At 49.4% G+C, this 19,524-nt stretch overlaps 1 long non-coding RNA gene and 1 other non-coding gene across 2 annotated transcripts; both read left to right on the plus strand.

The window, feature by feature from the left end:
- Positions 1 to 13,500: 13,500 nt before the first annotated feature.
- Positions 13,501 to 15,307, plus strand: LOC9266843 (uncharacterized). Its single transcript, XR_010740723.1, has 2 exons — positions 13,501 to 13,816; positions 15,069 to 15,307. It is a non-coding gene; the product is annotated as an uncharacterized protein (transcript).
- A 1,162-nt stretch (positions 15,308 to 16,469) lies between these two features.
- On the plus strand, positions 16,470 to 19,100 carry LOC107280574 (uncharacterized). The gene is made up of 4 exons (XR_010740724.1): positions 16,470 to 16,771; positions 17,184 to 17,282; positions 18,354 to 18,659; positions 18,806 to 19,100. It is a non-coding gene; the product is annotated as an uncharacterized lncRNA (long non-coding RNA).
- Positions 19,101 to 19,524: the final 424 nt, after the last annotated feature.

Raw genomic sequence — 19,524 nt, forward strand, 5'->3', positions numbered from 1 at the left:
CAGTCGGCGGCGGTCGAGGCGGCCGGTCGGTGAAGACGTAGACGCCCAACAGCGGCGGCATAAAGGCCAGCCGTGCAGGCGGAAACACCAGTCGGCGGCGGCGAAGGCAAGCCGGTCGGTGAAGACGTAAACGCCCAACAGCGGCGGCATAAAGGCCAGCCGTGCAGGCGGAAACAACAGTCGGCGGCGACGAAGGCAAGCCGGTCGGTGAAGACGTAGACGCCCAATCAACGGCGGCATAAAGGCCAGCCGTGCAGGCGGAAACACCAGTCGGCGGCGGTCGAGGCGGCCGGTCGGTGAAGACGTAGACGCCCAACAACGGCGGCGTAATAGGCCAGCCGTGCAGGCGGAAACACCAGTCGGCGGCGGCGAAGGCAAGCCGGTCGGTGAAGACGTAGACGCCCAACAACGGCGGCGTAAAGGCCAGCCGTGCAGGCGGAAGCACCAGTCGGCGGCGGACGAGGCGGCCGGTCGGTGAAGACGTAGACGCCCAATCAACGGCGGCATAAAGGCCAGCCGTGCAGGCGGAAACACCAGTCGGCGGCGGTCGAGGCGGCCGGTCGGTGAAGACGTAGACGCCCAACAACGGCGGCATAAAGGCCAGCCGTGCAGGCGGAAACACCAGTCGGCGGCGGTCGAGGCGGCCGGTCGGTGAAGACGTAGACGCCCAACAACGGCGGCGTAAAGGCCAGCCGTGCAGGCGGAAGCACCAGTCGGCGGCGGTCGAGGCGGCCGGTCGGTGAAGACGTAGACGCCCAACAACGGCGGCATAAAGGCCAGCCGTGCAGGCGGAAACACCAGTCGGCGGCGGTCGAGGCGGCCGGTCGGTGAAGACGTAGACGCCCAACAACGGCGGCGTAATAGGCCAGCCGTGCAGGCGGAAACACCAGTCGGCGGCGGCGAAGGCAAGCCGGTCGGTGAAGACGTAGACGCCCAACAACGGCGGCATAATAGGCCAGCCGTGCAGGAGGAAACACCAGTCGGCGGCGGTCGAGGCGAGCCGGTGGTGATGTTCTGACTGATCCATTCCTGGAGCGTAAGAGATAAGCTTAAAGCCATGAATCCCTTTTATGCATATCTGGATCTGGATCCTGCAGAACAAACATATAGGATGAGTAGTATCTGATATAAATATAATACTCGAGAAAAAATCAAGTATTTTAAAATATTTATAAATATGTATTTCTCCTCTTGTCAATTTTGATTTCCCCGAGCAGATGATTCATTACGTTTAAACGCTCTGTCCGACTAGTCATAGCCCCCAAGCACCGGGAGTCGGCCTAGGCACTTCCCAGACATGCATACGAGTGACATGAGTTCGCCATTAATGGAACAAAGTTTCACGAATCAGAATTTACTACTCGGGTACTTTTGCAATTATTAAGAGCAGAAAATAAATTTATCTTATCTCTATGCTTTTGATTTATTCCGAATAATACTTAGCACCTTGCGTTACTCGGTCCATCCAATCGAGCCCCCGGGTGCTAGGAATCGGCCCAAAGGCAACCATCCATTGGCACACCAAACGGAAAGCATAGGAAGATAGAACTCCATAACTCGATAGGTACTTTTGTACTCAGATTATGTCGCAAGCAATCAAGATAAATATTATAAAAAATATGATATAACATCTGTAGCCCCCGACTCACTACTCAATGGAAGACCAATTGGTGTAGTGAGGCAGAGGAAAAGGAAAAATATCATATAAAGAATAAAATAAATGATGACTTAGCTTTGTAATATTCCCCTTGGTGATGGCAGAAGTGGCCAATGTGGGAACAAAGTCGTCCATCAATAACAATGAAGACACCAGTCGGCGGCGACGAAGGCGGTCGACGGTGAAAGCGAAGATGCCCGCTAATGGCGGCATAATAGGTCAGTCGTGTAAGCGGAAACACCAGTCGACGGCAGCGAAGGTGAGCCAACGGTGAGGATGTAGACATCCAACAACGGCGGCATAATAGGCCAGCCGTGTAGGCGGAGGCACCACTCGGCGGCGACGGAGGCAGGCCGGCGGTGAAGTCGTAGACGCCCAACAGCGGCGGCATAATAGGCCAGCCGTGTAGGCGGAGGCACCAATCGGCGGCGACGGAGGCAGGCCGGCGGTGAAGTCGTAGACGCCCAACAGCGGCGGCATAATAGGCCAGCCGTGTAGGCGAGGACACCAGTCGGCGGCGACGGAGGCAGGCCGGCGGTGAAGTCGTAGACGCCCAACAGCGGCGGCATAATAGGCCAGCCGTGTAGGCGGAGGCACCACTCGGCGGCGACGGAGGCAGGCCGGCGGTGAAGTCGTACACGCCCAACAGCGGCGGCATAATAGGCCAGCCGTGTAGGCGGAGGCACCAATCGGCGGCGACGGAGGCAGGCCGGCGGTGAAGTCGTAGACGCCCAACAGCGGCGGCATAATAGGCCAGCCGTGTAGGCGAGGACACCAGTCGGCGGCGACGGAGGCAGGCCGGCGGTGAAGTCGTAGACGCCCAACAGCGGCGGCATAATAGGCCAGCCGTGTAGGCGAGGACACCAGTCGGCGGCGACGGAGGCAGGCCGGCGGTGAAGTCGTAGACGCCCAACAGCGGCGGCATAATAGGCCAGCCGTGTAGGCGGAGGCACCACTCGGCGGCGACGGAGGCAGGCCGGCGGTGAAGTCGTAGACGCCCAACAGCGGCGGCATAATAGGCCAGCCGTGTAGGCGGAGGCACCACTCGGCGGCGACGGAGGCAGGCCGGCGGTGAAGTCGTAGACGCCCAACAGCGGCGGCATAATAGGCCAGCCGTGTAGGCGGAGGCACCACTCGGCGGCGACGGAGGCAGGCCGGCGGTGAAGTCGTAGACGCCCAACAGCGGCGGCATAATAGGCCAGCCGTGTAGGCGGAGGCACCACTCGGCGGCGACGGAGGCAGGCCGGCGGTGAAGTCGTAGACGCCCAACAGCGGCGGCATAATAGGCCAGCCGTGTAGGCGGAGGCACCACTCGGCGGCGACGGAGGCAGGCCGGCGGTGAAGTCGTAGACGCCCAACAGCGGCGGCATAATAGGCCAGCCGTGTAGGCGGAGGCACCAATCGGCGGCGACGGAGGCAGGCCGGCGGTGAAGTCGTAGACGCCCAACAGCGGCGGCATAATAGGCCAGCCGTGTAGGCGGAGGCACCACTCGGCGGCGACGGAGGCAGGCCGGCGGTGAAGTCGTAGACGCCCAACAGCGGCGGCATAATAGGCCAGCCGTGTAGGCGGAGGCCACCAGTCGGCGGCGACGGAGGCAGGCCGGCGGTGAAGTCGTAGACGCCCAACAGCGGCGGCATAATAGGCCAGCCGTGTAGGCGGAGGCACCACTCGGCGGCGACGGAGGCAGGCCGGCGGTGAAGTCGTAGACGCCCAACAGCGGCGGCATAATAGGCCAGCCGTGTAGGCGGAGGCACCACTCGGCGGCGACGGAGGCAGGCCGGCGGTGAAGTCGTAGACGCCCAACAGCGGCGGCATAATAGGCCAGCCGTGTAGGCGGAGGCACCACTCGGCGGCGACGGAGGCAGGCCGGCGGTGAAGTCGTAGACGCCCAACAGCGGCGGCATAATAGGCCAGCCGTGTAGGCGGAGGCACCACTCGGCGGCGACGGAGGCAGGCCGGCGGTGAAGTCGTAGACGCCCAACAGCGGCGGCATAATAGGCCAGCCGTGTAGGCGGAGGCACCAATCGGCGGCGACGGAAGCAGGCCGGCGGTGAAGTCGTAGACACCCAACAGCGGCGGCATAATAGGCCAGCCGTGTAGGCGGAGGCACCAATCGGCGGCGACGGAAGCAGGCCGGCGGTGAAGTCGTAGACGCCCAACAGTGGCGGCATAATAGGCCAGCCGTGTAGGCGGAGGCACCACTCGGCGGCGACGGAGGCAGGCCGGCGGTGTAGATGACGATGCCCATCAACGGTGGTGTGACCAACCGACCGTATAGGCGGGGACACCAGTCGGCGGCGACGGAGGCAGGCCGGCGGTGTAGATGACGATGCCCATCAACGGTGGTGTGACCAACCGACCGTATAGGCGGGGACACCAGTCGGCGGCGACGGAGGCAGGCCGGTGGTGAAGTCGTAGACGCCCAACAGCGGCGGCATAATAGGCCAGCCGTGCAGGCGGAAACACCAGTCGGCGGCGGCGAAGGCCAGCCGGTCGGTGAAGACATGAACGCCCATGAACGGTGGTGTGACCGACCAACCGTATAGGCGATGACACCAGTCGGCGGCGACGGAGGCAGGCCGGCGGTGAAGTCGTTGTTGCTATCAGCAATGGCGGTGGCGAGGACAAGCCGGCGGAGTGGACTCGCGGCCGATCGACCGGAAAGCTGAGACGCCTCGAGTCCATGACCAGCATCAATCGCCTCAATAGTGCCGCGTAGTTATATGCGAACAACAACAAAAAATAGCAAGAAATTAATCTGAGATTAAAAATCAATATGATAAATAATGATAAAAATCAGATTGAGTTTCCCCCTGACTGATTTGGATCAAGTCAGAGAAGAGGAGCTTGAAGAAGCGGTCGACGGAAAGGAAGTGAAAACTTCCAAAGCGAAAGCGAAGTCGGCGACTCATGAAATTGATTCCATCGCGCTCGTTGATAGGAAACTCGACGCAACCCCTACCTGGCGCGCCAACTGTCGAAACATGGATTCGGCAATAATAAAAGGGGGTAGCGCACGAGACCTAAAAGTGGATGGATGCGGAGACAAAGGATTTAGACAGGTTCAGGCCCTCTCAATGAGAGGTAATACCCTACTCCTGTTTGGGGATTTAAATCCGCCGGGTGTGTATTGATCTGACGATCAGGTTATGTCATCATGCCCCCTAGAGGGCCTCCTGCCCACCTTATATAGGGTGGGGGGCAGGATTACAAGATAGAAACCTTAACCAATACGGTATCGGTTTCCTAAATCTACTTTACAATATTATCAAACCAGGACTTTAGGCCGTTCCGTAATATATAAGGAAACGTAATACCCGAGTCATGATCTATTACATATTCCATAGATATAAGTTATCCCCTATGACTAGTCGGATAACCATGCCGTATGGGTATGGGGTACCCATAATATCCACAGTACCATCAAAAAATTTCCCTTAACTTTCATTCCATCGATTTTTCCTGTATTCTCTTATGTACACGTATCATGACTTTTTTCTCTTTTAACTTTACTTCCTCTATTTCTGGACACTATTCATATTAAAACTTTGACAACTCACGGTTTTTTTAAATAAAGATGCTATAATAATATCGGTGGCAATATACATTGCACTTCTCTAAGTCGTCTAAGGCCACACTTGCTTTTCAAACCCCCATAGGGCTCGTTCGGCGAATTTTTTTTATTTATAATTTTTTTTATTAAAAGTTTTACAAAAATAATTTTTCATTTTGAAAATTGACGGAAGTAGTCGCCTACCGCCCTCTGGGAGGGCGATTTTTAAAAATCGCCCTCCCAGAGGGCGGCGAAAATGACGTGGCAGCCGGCCGTTCGCTCTCGGGCGACGGCCGTCAACGAAATTTGCAGGCGGCCCCCTTGCCGCCCTCCGCTAGGGCGATTTTATATTGTGCGGGGGGCCGCCTGCAAATGGGCGGCGAGGGGGGGCATGGAATTTTGCAGGCGGCCCCTTTGCCGCCCTCCGCTAGGTCGATTTTGTACTATGCGGGGGGCCGCCTGCAAATGGGCGGCGAGGGGGCATGGAATTTTGCAGGCGGCCCCCTTGCCGCCCTGGGGGAGGGCGATTTTATACTGTGCTCTATATTTTTGTATAAATATCAATAGTTATCAAATCTTTTTATATTGAAAACTATACAAGATTAAAATCTCCAAGACTGGTAAAATATAATTTTATTATTTTTTAGGGCATATTTGGATTGTTACCGTACAAATATTTTGTTAGTGCCAAAATATAAGCAAGTTTTGGCACTACCAAATATTTGGTAAGGTAAAATTGCATTTGATCATATTTGGTTTGCTGCCAAAATGTAAAATTGTAGTGAAGAATGTTCTACATAATCTCAAATCTAGATTACGTATTACCAATGAATAGGCTTCCATTTTCGTGTGTGGTGTGCTAGTGGGAAAGAAGATATGAAGAGGTTGCCTTCAGATTGTCAATTATATAGCGTCGTTTTCACTGCAATATATGTGAACTCAATGAGATACATTATTCATTAGATGTGACAAGACGATCACGCGTGGGCGTGATTCACTTTATGTCAACAGGCAGCGCCGAAAGTTGATAGTGATAACTCGAGCTGCCGCTTTTCATGTGTGCTGTTGTGGACTGTGCGCGCTACTGGATCTGACACTACCGTGAAGCGCCGAAAGTGTGTTGTCGTGAGCATAAGTTGTTCTAGCACCATATGAATGAAAAGAACTATGTAGACGAGACAAACACAAGTAGTACTGCAGTAGTAATAGCAAAAGTAGTACTGCTTTACAAGTTTGTAAGCCAAAAGAAACGGTCACATAAGGACTGAAGAGGTAGAACACTACTGACGAGGCCTCTTACCCCTGTCCCTCCTACCCTGCGCCCTAATGTGCCCCTGGGAGTACGTGAGTCGGTCCGGGGGTACGGCACGGCCAACCCGTCCTGCCTGTACAGGTGTGACCTCTGGCTGCTCCTGAGTGTGCGCCTCTGGAGCTCCTCCAAGCTGAGAGGAGCCTAGTACGTCGTGGTGGTGTGCACCGTGCAAGTCGTCGTCGTAGAACTGGCTAGTAGGACCAGTCCTACTGGCGTGAGACGAAGAGGCCCCAGTACCGAAGATCCCGGCTGCAAATCCTGCTGGACAAGGACCATCAGTTTCGTACAAGTATTTAACAGTAGTAATAAAAAGTAAAGTACTGTGTGGGCGAGGGATCGACGCTCCGTGAGAGGAAGAGCTGGCGAACGCGCCCGAAGAGGTGGCGAACGCCCTTGCGGAGCTCGCGGAAGCGCCGGTCGTGCCTGCGAACGCGCTCGAAGGCAGACGAGGTCCTGCGATGAGGAAACGTGCAGTTAAAACATGGTGACATATTCGTGCAAAAGCTGAAACAAAAATGAAGTAATATCTGGGCTGAACTGTACCGTGCAAAACCGGTGCTGTAGGTCGCACTGCTCCGAAGCTAGGGGCGCTCGAAGGCAAACGAGGTCCTGCGAGGATGGAACATCAAGTTACGACGGGGTGATGTTTTCGTAGAAAAACAGAAACAAAACTTAAGAAACCTCTGGGCTGAGCAGTACCGTGCGAAACAGGTGCCGTAGGTCGAGGTCCTGCTCCGACGGTAGGCGCGCGAGGCCGTGGTTGTACCGGACCAGCTGGAGGTACGACGTCCACGGCGCTGCGACAGGAGAAGACGCGCATGACCGCACGCATCTTCTCCTGCATCCAGTCGAAGGTCACCCTCTGCTCAACGTCAGTCAAGTGCAAACCTCTGTTCAACCTCACTTGGACTGCGGTGATATCGGCACTGATATCCCGTGCGGCATCAGCCTATGCAAGATGGAAATAAAAAATTCAGTAGTTGTCCTATATTATGCAAGATAAATGAAATAATTGTAAGAAGTAATACAAATTGGACGTACCGCCACGAAGTAGTCTCGGTCACGGTGCTTGGGATACGCGTCCGTGACAGCGGCAACGTGCGGCTCTGGGGCGTCTGGAGTGAAGGTCACACGCGCACGAGTGCGAGGAAGGTACCAGCGAAGGTAGTCACGGTAGTTCTCCTCCGTGTGTGGGAAGAGCTCGTTGATCACCTCCTCTGTAGCTAACACCCAGTCGTCAACGTACTGCTGTACACGTGGAGCCCAAAGTGCGCCTGCTAGCTGTCCCCGTCGAGTCAACCTGTGAAGAGAGGTAAATTATATGGCTCGATGAAGTAATTATCATAAAAATTTAGAAATGAACAATCCGAACTCACGAGTGGTCGGCAGGGAGGACGGTCGGCTGCACGTTGCCCGGAAACACCTGCCTAAGTCCGAACTGTCTCATCACACGCTGCGGGCAGTGAGGCTCAACAAAAATGTCGAACACCATCGGCAGGATGGTGAGCCAGTAAGCCTGGTCGTGTGTGCACAAGGACGAAAGTCCTAGCGGTGCTCTCGCAGCGACGGCCTCTTCTGTGTACGGCTCCCAGATGACTCGCTCGGCTGGAGACGGTCAAACTCGAACACGAAGTCCGGGTAACCACGTCTCACCTGGACGTGAGCGTAACGACGCTGCAATAAACATGATCGGAATTAGACATGTTATGTGAAGAAAAAAAAAAGAAGACGACTGATAAACTTATAACGCAGCGAAGTTGCACTAACCCCACGTCGACACCAGTAAGTCCCCATCGTGGGACCGTCCTCTGGCCACTGCGCGCTGCGACCAACCCCGTAGGGTGCGCTGTCCACCACTGGTCAACCTATGGCAAACCTCTCGGCTGCCCAAAGCTGAAGCAACATAGGGCAGCCAGCGATGATCGCTCCCGCGTCAGTCTTCGTGCACGCCTCACAGAGGGCACGGTACGTGGCTGCTAGCACGGCAGAACCCCAGCTCCACTGCGGCACGTCCTGTGGCTGAGCATCCGCGATGGACCGTGCGTAGTGGACTAGCCGGAAGTCCACAGCGTGCCCGTGGGTGCTAGTGAACATCACCCACCCGAACAACCACAACAGGTACGCCTCAAGGGAGCGTCGGACCGAGTAATCATCAGCGTCAGGGTGCAGAAGGTCCGCCTACAATTGAGAATGAAATGTTAGTACAAAACACTCATCCGGTCGCAAATAAGCATGTATGATAATAACAACTTATTTACTTACAGTGAACTGGAGCAACCAAGCCTTGCTAGGCCCGACTGTAGAGTACGGAGGAAGGGTGTTGGCCGGTCCTAGGTGTGGAAGGCGCATCACCTGCTCGAAGCGCGCAGTGATATCCTCCTTCCACCCAAAAACACCGTCCACGGGACCAACTGGTGCTCCCGCCAGCGGTAGCCCGAGCAGGTACGACACGTCCTGCAGTGTCGGAGCCATCTCCCCACAGGGAAGGTGGAACGTGTGCGTCTCAGGTCTCCAGCGGTCTACAAGAGCGGCAAGGAGTGACCGGTCTGCATCCCACCGCTTCGCTGGGTCACGGTCGTCCGCCGCCGCCTCAACAAGCCTACAAAGTGGTAGAAGGCCTGCCGCACGCAACCTGTATAGAGCAAACTTCAAACATAAGTACAACACAAAGCAAAGTTGAGTTGAAATGTGAACATACGCGTACCAAGGAACGTGACGGGGGTCGACACGCAACCACTCGCGCGACGTGCGTGGACGGAAGGTGCCGAGCTGTGCACCCTCGACTGCTGACAGGAACGAGCGGTGGTTCCTGTCAATCCCACGGTTCAACAGCGCCGGTGTGTCGTACGCCATACCTGCATCAAATAGGTTGATCAGAAACATATAAATAATTAGTTCAACATAAGTAATAAATGTTCATAAGCGAATTACTAACACATATTAAACAAGAGTACAAACAAACAAAAGTGTTTAGTCCGAACACTCATCACGATAACATTATGATACAACACCGAATAGTTCGCATTACTACTAGTACAACAATAGTCGGAGGTACTCACTACAACAACATTGAATTGAAATTACACGATAGAAGTATTTAGTCCGAACACTCATTACATCACAACAGCATTTTATTTCCTAAATCGAAAGCATTGTTACACCATGGAATCGCCTGCTGCGCGACGACGCCTTGGCCTTGCGCGCCTGCTTGTTGTTCCTTCACCAGGTGGTCGCCTACCATCACTTGCCTGTCCAGATGGACTAGCATCTGCGCCGCTTGGAACTTCTGCATTCTTCGGGCATTTCTTGTAAGTATGGCCGCGCAGATCACACTTGCTGCAGCGTAAAGTCCTCCCACCTGCTTCTGACTCATCCATATCATTTCTGATGCGTCTAGTTTGGCGTCGACCCTTTTTCACCCTTAACTTAGATGGATCTGGAATATAAAAAACTTGGGCACTCAGCGTTGTGTAAGATCCTGAGATCCCGAACCCATATATCTCCTCACTCCATGTATGAAAGATTGCTTCTTTCCTGAAATAATTTGAGACGTACACATTGGGAGATATGCCACAATCACCGGCAGCAGCAAGGACGTGTGAGCAAGGAAGGTGATGAAGCTTCGGCTTCATACAACTGCAGGTACATCCACCATCCGCCTTCAAGACACATTCCTGCACGGCTTGCTTGCGATAGATACCACGCCTGCTCCTATCAACACACATTATTTCATACCGATGCACTTGTGTGCCTTGAGCAACAACTCGATGTCTCTGTGCCTTTTTGATTTTATCTTCCATGTACTTTGTCACTACGTTGCCAAACACTATGTTGTTATCGGCCATGGACGGACCAATTTTCTTGTATCGATCCCTAAAGTACGCTTGCGTGCCGTGAAGGATGAATTCAACAATAGCAACCAATGGAAGTACCCGAACTCCTCGCATTACCCAGTTGTACACCTCTGCCAAATTGGTTGTCATTATGCCATACCGAGATCCATCGGTGTCGAACAATAGAGACCACTTCTCCTTAGGCTCATTCTCAATCCACTGAGTGAAATTTCTGATGGACGACCCTGACCTCCTTCTCATTGTTGGTGGGTCATCATGTAATGCACCAAGAGGTATGGGAGGCTCGTCACCTTCAACTAGTGGTCTGCGAGATTGCTCATCTGTTTGCTTCGTTGTCAACTCATCCAACTTGTCCCACAACTCATTAAATTTCTTCTCTTGGTTCTGTGCACAGAGCCTCTTAAAGAGCTCCATAAGATGCTTGTTCTTGAATTGCTTGTAGAAATTTGCACCCATGTGACGCATGCACCACCGACTCCAAACATCAGGCCACTTAGCTGGAAGTCCCTTCTCATCCCAACCGTTCTGCAAGTAGTCAATAGCCCGCAACATACCCGCATGACGATCATGTATAAGGCAAACATTGGGCCTCATACGCACCACTGCAATGTGCACTCTCTCTAGGAACCAGTACCAGCTTTCAGTGTTCTCACTCTCTACAAATGCAAAAGCCATAGGTAGAACCTGGTTGTTCCCATCACACCCAATTGCTGTCAATATCTGACCTCGGTATTTACCTGTCATAAAAGTTCCATCTATGCATAGAACAGGTCGACAATGCACAAAAGCATTGATGCAAGCACCCAATGAGAAAAAGGCTCTTTGCAGCACACTCTTTGTTCGATCATCAACCGATGTAAATGTATGTAGGTCATAGTAAGTATTATTATTCCTCTGGGCAATGGTGGCTAACAAACGAGGCAAATTATCATAAGAAGCTTCAAATGTGCCATACCTCATCTCAATAATCTTTTGTTTGGCTCTCCAGGCCTTTGCATAGCTTATGGTGTACTTGAATTTGTTCTCGATGTGCCTAATAATTGATTTTGGTTCAAAGCCAATGTTACCAACAACACTGCTGTACATCTCACTTGCCACAAAAGCTGAAGTGATGTTTCGGTGATACTTCTCCACCCCTTGTAAGTAGCACTTGTGCTCGGTCACAATGCTAACTTTCCAATAATCATTCCATTTACCCTTATATGCATAGACACGCCACGGACAATCTTTCTTCATGCACCTCACTTCATACACATAATTTGTTGACTTGACCACCCTAAACTCTCTCTACAAGGAAACTGCCCAATGCTTCACCGCCTCCTTCATCTCATCCTTATGAGCATACCTTGCACCCTCAATTACCTCGTTCTCCTTATACTCCCAGGGTACATGATCACCCTCTGATATAACAAGTCCAGAGAAGTCCTCATTTGCCCAATCAGTGGCCATTACATCACCTTCCTCATCGGATGATGCGTCGTCGTCCGCTTCCTCATTATCCGAATCTTTCCTCTCCATTTCATCAACAATTATACCGACTCTCTCCCCCTCATCCGCCATGCCCATGGCCTGCTCCTCCCTTGGTTGATTTTCCTCATTTTGCATCGATGGTCCAACAACATCCCCTGCATTGATAGGACCCTCTACATCTTCGGTTTGCATTGAAACATTTATATCTTTCTCTTGTACCGACACAAATATAACGAGGGGCCATGACCGTTCAAAAGCCATTTCCACACAAATATCTCCAAGCAGCAGTGCTGTCCATCGGCATTAGTTCCCAAAAATAACCTTCTGTTGCACGACTCACTACAACTGATACTGACATTGTGTAGACTTCTTGGTCTATTCTAAATCCTCTCAACAACCAACTATAAATTGACTGAAATGTTCTCTCCGCAGGCCTATCGATGCCCTTAGATGTCATTACAAAATCTGACAGATCAACACCATCTGGACCAAATCTAATATTTCCTTCACCGTGAACTATCTGAAATGTGACCTTACTTGACATTGTACCTGATGAAAACAATAACTGCGTTAACCTCGCATTTCTGTACTACGCCCTAAGTTACATTCTCTACAATATTGTTCTCTAAATTTCTAAAAGTACGTTACATTCTCCAGATCAAACTAAACTACATCTTACAATTAACACTACTGTCTATGTCTCAATTCATACTTTATATTCTATGCTCTGGATCTACACATATGTGCTGTGTGCTACAGATGTGCTAAAATATATGGAACTAAAACTAAAACGCAACATATATACTCAAACATAACATATTAGTACAAATGCAAAAGATGTATGGGAGCATACCTGTGATGAGGTGAGCGAACCAGCAGGGCTTCGCCGCTCCCCTTCTGCTGCCCTCCCCTCTCTCTCTTTCGTTTTTTTTGGATTTTTAGTCAATATAATGAAATTTCACAGAGGAGGGACTGGGCTTTATAGGGGGGAGGCAAAAATCGCCCTCCCCCAGGGCGGCAAGGGGGCCGCCTGCAAAATTCCATGCCCCCTCGCCGCCCATTTGCAGGCGGCCCCCCGCACAGTACAAAATCGCCCTAGCGGAGGGCGGCAAGGGGGCCGCCTGCAAAATTCCATGCCCCCTCGCCGCCCATTTGCAGGCGGCCCCCCGCACAGTACAAAATCGCCCTAGCGGAGGGCGGCAAGGGGGCCGCCTGCAAAATTCCATGCCCCCCCTCGCCGCCCATTTGCAGGCGGCCCCCCGCACAGTACAAAATCGCCCTCGCGGAGGGCGGCAAGGGGGCCGCCTGCAAATTTCGTTGACGGCCGTCGCCCGAGAGCGAACGGCCGTCTGCCACGTCATTTTCACCGCCCTCTGAGAGGGCGATTTTGAGGGCGGTAGGCGACTACTTCCGTCAATTTTCAAAATGGAAAATTATTTTTGTAAAACTTTTAATAAAAAAAATTATAAATAAAAAAAATTCCTCGTTCGGCAGCAGTGTAAAAGGCCAGGATACCGGCCTTTTCCCCGGCCCCTTCGGGGAAGCCCACCACGTGGGGAAAAAATCCCTGTGTTAACCAAAAACGCATTCGGCTCGGCCCGGTATGGTGGATATCCCGGCCCATTACCCCCCAAACCCTAGGGATAATGGTCCACTGCCCAGACTGGTGGAAATCCACCACGCCGCCTCGAGCGGCGCAGGCGCTGCCTCTCCTCGCCCCGTCGCGCGGCGCCGGCGCCGGCGCCTCTCACCGCATCCGCCCGCGCCGCCGCCTCCTCTCGCCGCAGATGTCGCCGCCGCCTCCTGTCGCCGCAGAAGTCGCCGCCGCCGCCGCCTCACGTCGGATCTGCACGTGCCGTCTCACCGGATCTGCGGGCGCCGCATCCCTTTGTTCACCGGTGCCGGCGCCTCCTCCCTTCCTCCCACGGTGCACGACCTCGGCGCAGCCTTCTCTTCTCCCCACGGCAAGGTGAGTCCCTTATTTTTCTCCATCATTGCTCGTGTGGATGAAGAACCTTACGTTTTGCTGCCTTCCATCCATGCAAGATTCGTTGACACTTCTGTCCAGGCACCGTCTCTTCCCCAACAAGAACCATGAACTCGGCATTTCTTTCATTGTTAGACGTTACACGCTTCTTGCTTCAACCATGCTTCTTATTCGATTTTTAAGAGATTTTATTGTCAAATATGGTCTTCGGAAACACAATAGCTGTTTGCAACATATTAAAGCAAAAAAAAGAAATCACTGGGCTAATAGCTGGTCATTATTCTTCATAGAGCTTGTGTCAGGGATGAGCAGACTAGTAGTATTATTTAGTACTAAATTTCCTTGTTACAGAATTTCATTGCCCTCTTATTTATTAGATTAACAATTGACTTATGATCAAATATATTGGATATCTCGATTTTATGAAAATTTCCTAATTCACTGTTGCAATATAATTGTAATAATGTTTGCTACAAAGGAGGGAACAGCTTTATACATTGTCCAATGTGTACTTTTGGAAGCAGTGTGTTATCTTTGATCAGTCACCGGGTTGCATTTCTTCATTCAGTTCTATGACAGTAGACTATATCTGGGTGTAGCATGGAGTGTTTGTATTTGTTGATGGTTTTTATGCAAAGCTGTCAAGTCCTTGTTTTTAATAAAGAAACATTATCTGTCATGATGAGTGCTGTATGCATGAACAATACTCCTATTTCCTCTTGTGTGTAGTACAAAAATGTGTTCAAGAGCTAATCGTCGGAAGCGGGAGGAAGAGGATGACGATATGATTCTTTTCCTTTTCCCTGCTCTGCATCTTTTACTATGTGCTAATTCATGGGATTGGGATGAATTGGATGCACTACTACTTGGAATGTGTAAAAATTTCGATCAATCTCTGTAGGTCTAGTCATAGATAGATCGATGTCATTTCCTGTACGGAGTAAATACTCAGGAGCCCCCCTCAGCCTCTTTGTGCTTTGCCATGAACTCAGTATAAGCTTGAGCACTGATCCTATTTTGCTAATGATGCTATACTGCTAATGTGATCTACTTATATTTATATATATTTCTATACAAATAGTTCCCTTCTGACGTCGATTGTTCAAGGAAATGCTCTTCTACTGATGTATATTTCCTCCCTGTAATTCTGCTACTTTTTATACTATAGTTCTATTCATAGCATGGATTAATGCCTAATGCAGAGCACTGACGATAACTCATTTTTCACTCGCAGCAGGTAATGGAGCTACTGATAGCCTTGCAGTAATGCCTTCTGCTCTTGCACTTACGGAGAATTTGGATTTTTGGGACTCTTACTTTCTGTTTGTATGAAATGAATGTAATTAGTTTTCAGTGGCTTATCCTAGCTGATTGTGGTGATGAATATGATGTTTAAATGAGTAAATCATGTATTGTGAATGGGTGACTGATTGTGGTGACTGAATGGATATGATGCAAGCAATTTTTAGAACATTCTATGCGGTATTCAGAATTTTCATAATCTTTTTAGGCAATCTTCAGAATTTCTTATTTTCTCCAGAAATTTTAGTTTTTTATTTACAATATTTCAAATTTTCGGTAATGCTATTTTTAAATTTCAAGACTATCTGTTTAGTTTTCTTGGTATTTTCAGTGATATGAAATTTAAATATCAGTGTTGAATGTTGTTTGGCCTGAGTTAATGTCTGAAGTGAACGTTAACCTTCCCCACCATTTGCATTCCGAATGACCAAGGGAACCAGATCCCTGGGGTGGAGGGGATTGGGTGATGGGAGGGGATTCATCCAATACCCCCCTGGTGGCGTTTCTCCCAGGGAAAATGCTTACCACGTGCCGAACAAACCCAATGGTGTTTTAGCCTCGAAGCTAGAAGTTGTCAAATAGTGTGTGCGAAGCTCACGACCTAGTCGCTATGTGCTATTTGCAAAAATTTTGCTACAGGACACTCCGACTTCGTGGTTTTAGCTATGGGACACCGCCCGAACTCACTTTTGGGGAAAACGCTTCATAAACGTGGTAATTTGCCAATGGACACTGCGCTGATTAAAATAATAATTTACGATTGGAGAGGAGAGAAGAATCACGTGAAATGTCAAAAATGCCCTTGGGCCCACATGTCAGCTCTCATATCTCTCTTCTCTTCTCTCTCTCTATCTTCTCTCCCAGAGGGGCACGAGGCGGCGTCGGTCACCGGGGCTCGAGCTCATTGTGGCGGAGGAGATGGTGAGGACGGCGGGAGCGGCCGCCGTGGAGTTCGCGGCGGAGGACGCCGAGGAGGAGAGCCGCATCGTCGCCGCCAACTGCGGCCACTACCACGGCGGAGGACGGCGACGATGGCGGGAATGGCCGCCGCGGCGCTCGCGGTGGGAGCGGCAGAGGACGGCGAGGACGCGGCGAAGCGGCACGGGATAATGATTATTTATAGGATATTGTAATAATGTATTAATTTTATAGCATTAATATATTTATTTGCAGGGATTAAACTATTTACTTATAATGTGCCGACAAAATTCTTAAAGTATTCATGCTGTTCCAAATGTTTCTAGTTTTCACTTAAAAAAGTATAGACTAATTTATCCTAATATGTTGCTAGGTCCACCCTGTCATATGCACACGGATTTTTCTTTCGTTCCTTGTATCTCGCTCTTTGACCTGAGTAGGCAAACAACCAGAACAAAATTCCCCTGATCTGCCGCACCACCACAGCCCTTACGCCGCCGTCCACCAGGCGCTGTCCGCCAGCACCGCTGCACCGGTTCCGAGGCCGCACCGTGCAGAGCTGCTCCATCGAGCCGCTCCCAAGAACGGCGTTCCCCATATCCTGCTGATGCTCTGCCCAAGGGCGGCTGGCATCTTCCCTGTTCTCTCTACTGCATCTTCATCAGCTATTTTGGTTGTGCCCAAAGACCTCTCATCTGCAAGTGCAAACTACGCCAGGTTAGGAGCACTCTGTTTTTTATGCACACCAGGTGTTCGATCCTTGACCTGTATAGACACACCTCTATCTATTACTTGTTTGTTTCAGTGCAAACGAAATATTTCATCGTTTTTGTTTTATCTTCCATCCTATTATATCTGGCATTTATTTGTTCAGATCGTAGGTAAAGGCTGTATATCTAGAGTATCAGAGCTCCAGTTAGCTAATCACAGGGACATATTTGTAGTGCACAAATGTTCTAAAATTTATATTTGTAGGTCCTGTTATCTCCTCTGCTCCTAATCAAGATTGACATGCAAACTGTTCTTGTGGAACTGTATTTTCAGTTTTCAATTGTCATGTAATGTCCTTATCATGTGGCTGTTCATGTTGCCTCAGATTACTTTCATTTATCCAGAGTGCTTTTTTCAGGCCCAACCTCTTCACCGATGCCTGATCTACCCATCTGCTGCTCCGCAATATGTCCAATATAGCCGCCGTATGTACTGGATCACAACGTCAGGAGTCCAGGTGCGGTTAACCTCACATCATATATATATTCTGTAGACAGACTAATTTTGAGTTGAACTTAAAATTATATCAAAAAAATTTAGTGGGTGGTTGTCAAATTAGGAACACTGATGTACTAACCATATTTCTTATCCCATCACAGAAAACCGATGGATTTAAATGCTATTAAGAAGTTACTGCTTTCCCCTAGACCAAGTGATGAGTACCTTGCTGGAATAGAGGGTTTTCTTGAGTTTGCATATAGGGAAAAGAATCCTAATGATAAGATCCGGTGTCCGTGCAAGAAATGTGTTAATAAGTGGTTACTAAGGCGTGATGAAGTGTATGATCATTTAGGGAGTGTTCGTTAGGTGGAGATAGGAGAGATTGTGTCTCGTTTTCCGCGCGCACGCTTTTCAAACTACTAAACGGTGCGTTTTTTGCAAAAAATTTCAATAGGAAAGTTGCTTTAAAAAATCATATTAATCCATTTTTGAAATTTAAAATAGTTAATACTCAATTAATCATGAGCTAATGGCTCACCTCGTTTTGCGTATCTTCCCAATCTCCTCAATCCCCTTCTCTTCAAACACTCCCTTAGTGTACAATGGAATGTTACTTGGTTATAATCCTTGGGGTTGTCATGGTGAAACTGCATCATTCATCTCTGCTAACAGTGAAATAAAATCACAAAATAGAATTGATAATAATATGCAACAGCTAGTTCAAGATGCTTTTGGAAACACAGGCAGCAGCCCTCCAGTGAATGATTATGATGCACCAACTTCTTCTAACAGTGGGCCAGACTCTGAAACAAAAGCGTTCTATGATTTACTCCGAGATGCTCATGAACCTTTATGGGAAGGGTGTGAACTTACAAGGCTTTCGTTTCTTGTAGTCTTGTTTTACATAAAATCCATTAACAAGTGGAGTAATAAATCTTTAAATGATTTGCTAGCGATCCTGCAACAAGCAATTCCAAATGGTAAGAGTTTACCTAGAACATTTGTTGAGGCCAGGAAGATAATGGGAAAGCTTGGACTTAATTATGTCAAGATTCATGTTTGTCCAAAAAAACTGTCAACTTTACAGGAAAGACAAGGCAAATGATGACTTTTGTTCAAAATGTGGAACTTCAAGGTGGAAAAACAAAGAAGATAAAACTACTTTAACAAAGAAGGAAAGAAGAAGGGCAACCCCAAGAAAAGTTTTACGATACTTCCCAATTAAGCCAAGGCTTAAGAGGTTATTTATGCATAAGGAATCAGCTACAGCAGTGAGGTGGCATGATGAGGGTCGCACAAAGGATGATGCATTGCGTCATCCAGCTGATTCAAAGGCTTGGAAAGACATTGATTCTAGATATCCTACCTTTGCATCAGATTCTCGAAATATCAGGTTTGCAATGGCTAGTGATGGGTTTAATTCAGTTGGAACGATGAGTTCGACCTACAGTTGTTGGCCGGTCGTCTTAGTTCCCTATAACCTTCCTCCATGGTTTTGCATGACAGCATCCTTACTTATGCTTGCTCTCATAATTCCAGGGCCATCTTACCCTGGAAAGGATTTTCATGTATTTATGGAGCCGGTTTATGAAGAGTTGATTGATTTGTTTAAGGTTGGAACCCCCACATATGATGCATCCCAAGATGAGATGTTTCAACTCCGTGCTATATTATTGTTCGCAATCAGTGACTACCATGGAATTGGGATCTTTGCAGGTTATAGCGTAAATGGTGAATTTGCATGTATTACATGTCATGATGAAACATGTTCTAAACGTTTGATACATGGTCGCAAGTATTCTTTCATGGGACATCGTCGTTTTCTACCCCTAGACCATGAGTTCCGTTACAATCGAATTTCTTTTGATGGAATTGAAGAACATAGACCAGAGCCTATTGCATTTTCTGAAACTGCAATTCTTAGTAAAATAAAGGCAATTAATGATTTTGAGAAGTCAAAAACATGGAACTGTGTTAGTGGGCTATTTTCTTTGCCTTATTGGGAGTCCAATTTACTACGCCACAATCTTGATGTAATGCATATAGAGAAGAATGTTTGTGATAATATATATGGGACACTTCTAAGACTGGAAGGCAAATCAAAGGATAATTTACAGGCACGACTAGACCTGCAAGAAATGAATATAAGGCTAGGATTGCATCCTAAAAAAAAAGCTAACAATAAGTATTACTTGCCTCCTGCTACCTATACAATGTCTAAAAATGAGAAGCAACAATTTTGCAAAGTTCTCCATGAT

Source organism: Oryza sativa, chromosome 4 (genome assembly GCF_034140825.1).
Source record: "Oryza sativa Japonica Group chromosome 4, ASM3414082v1".
Classification (NCBI taxonomy): domain Eukaryota; kingdom Viridiplantae; phylum Streptophyta; class Magnoliopsida; order Poales; family Poaceae; genus Oryza; species Oryza sativa.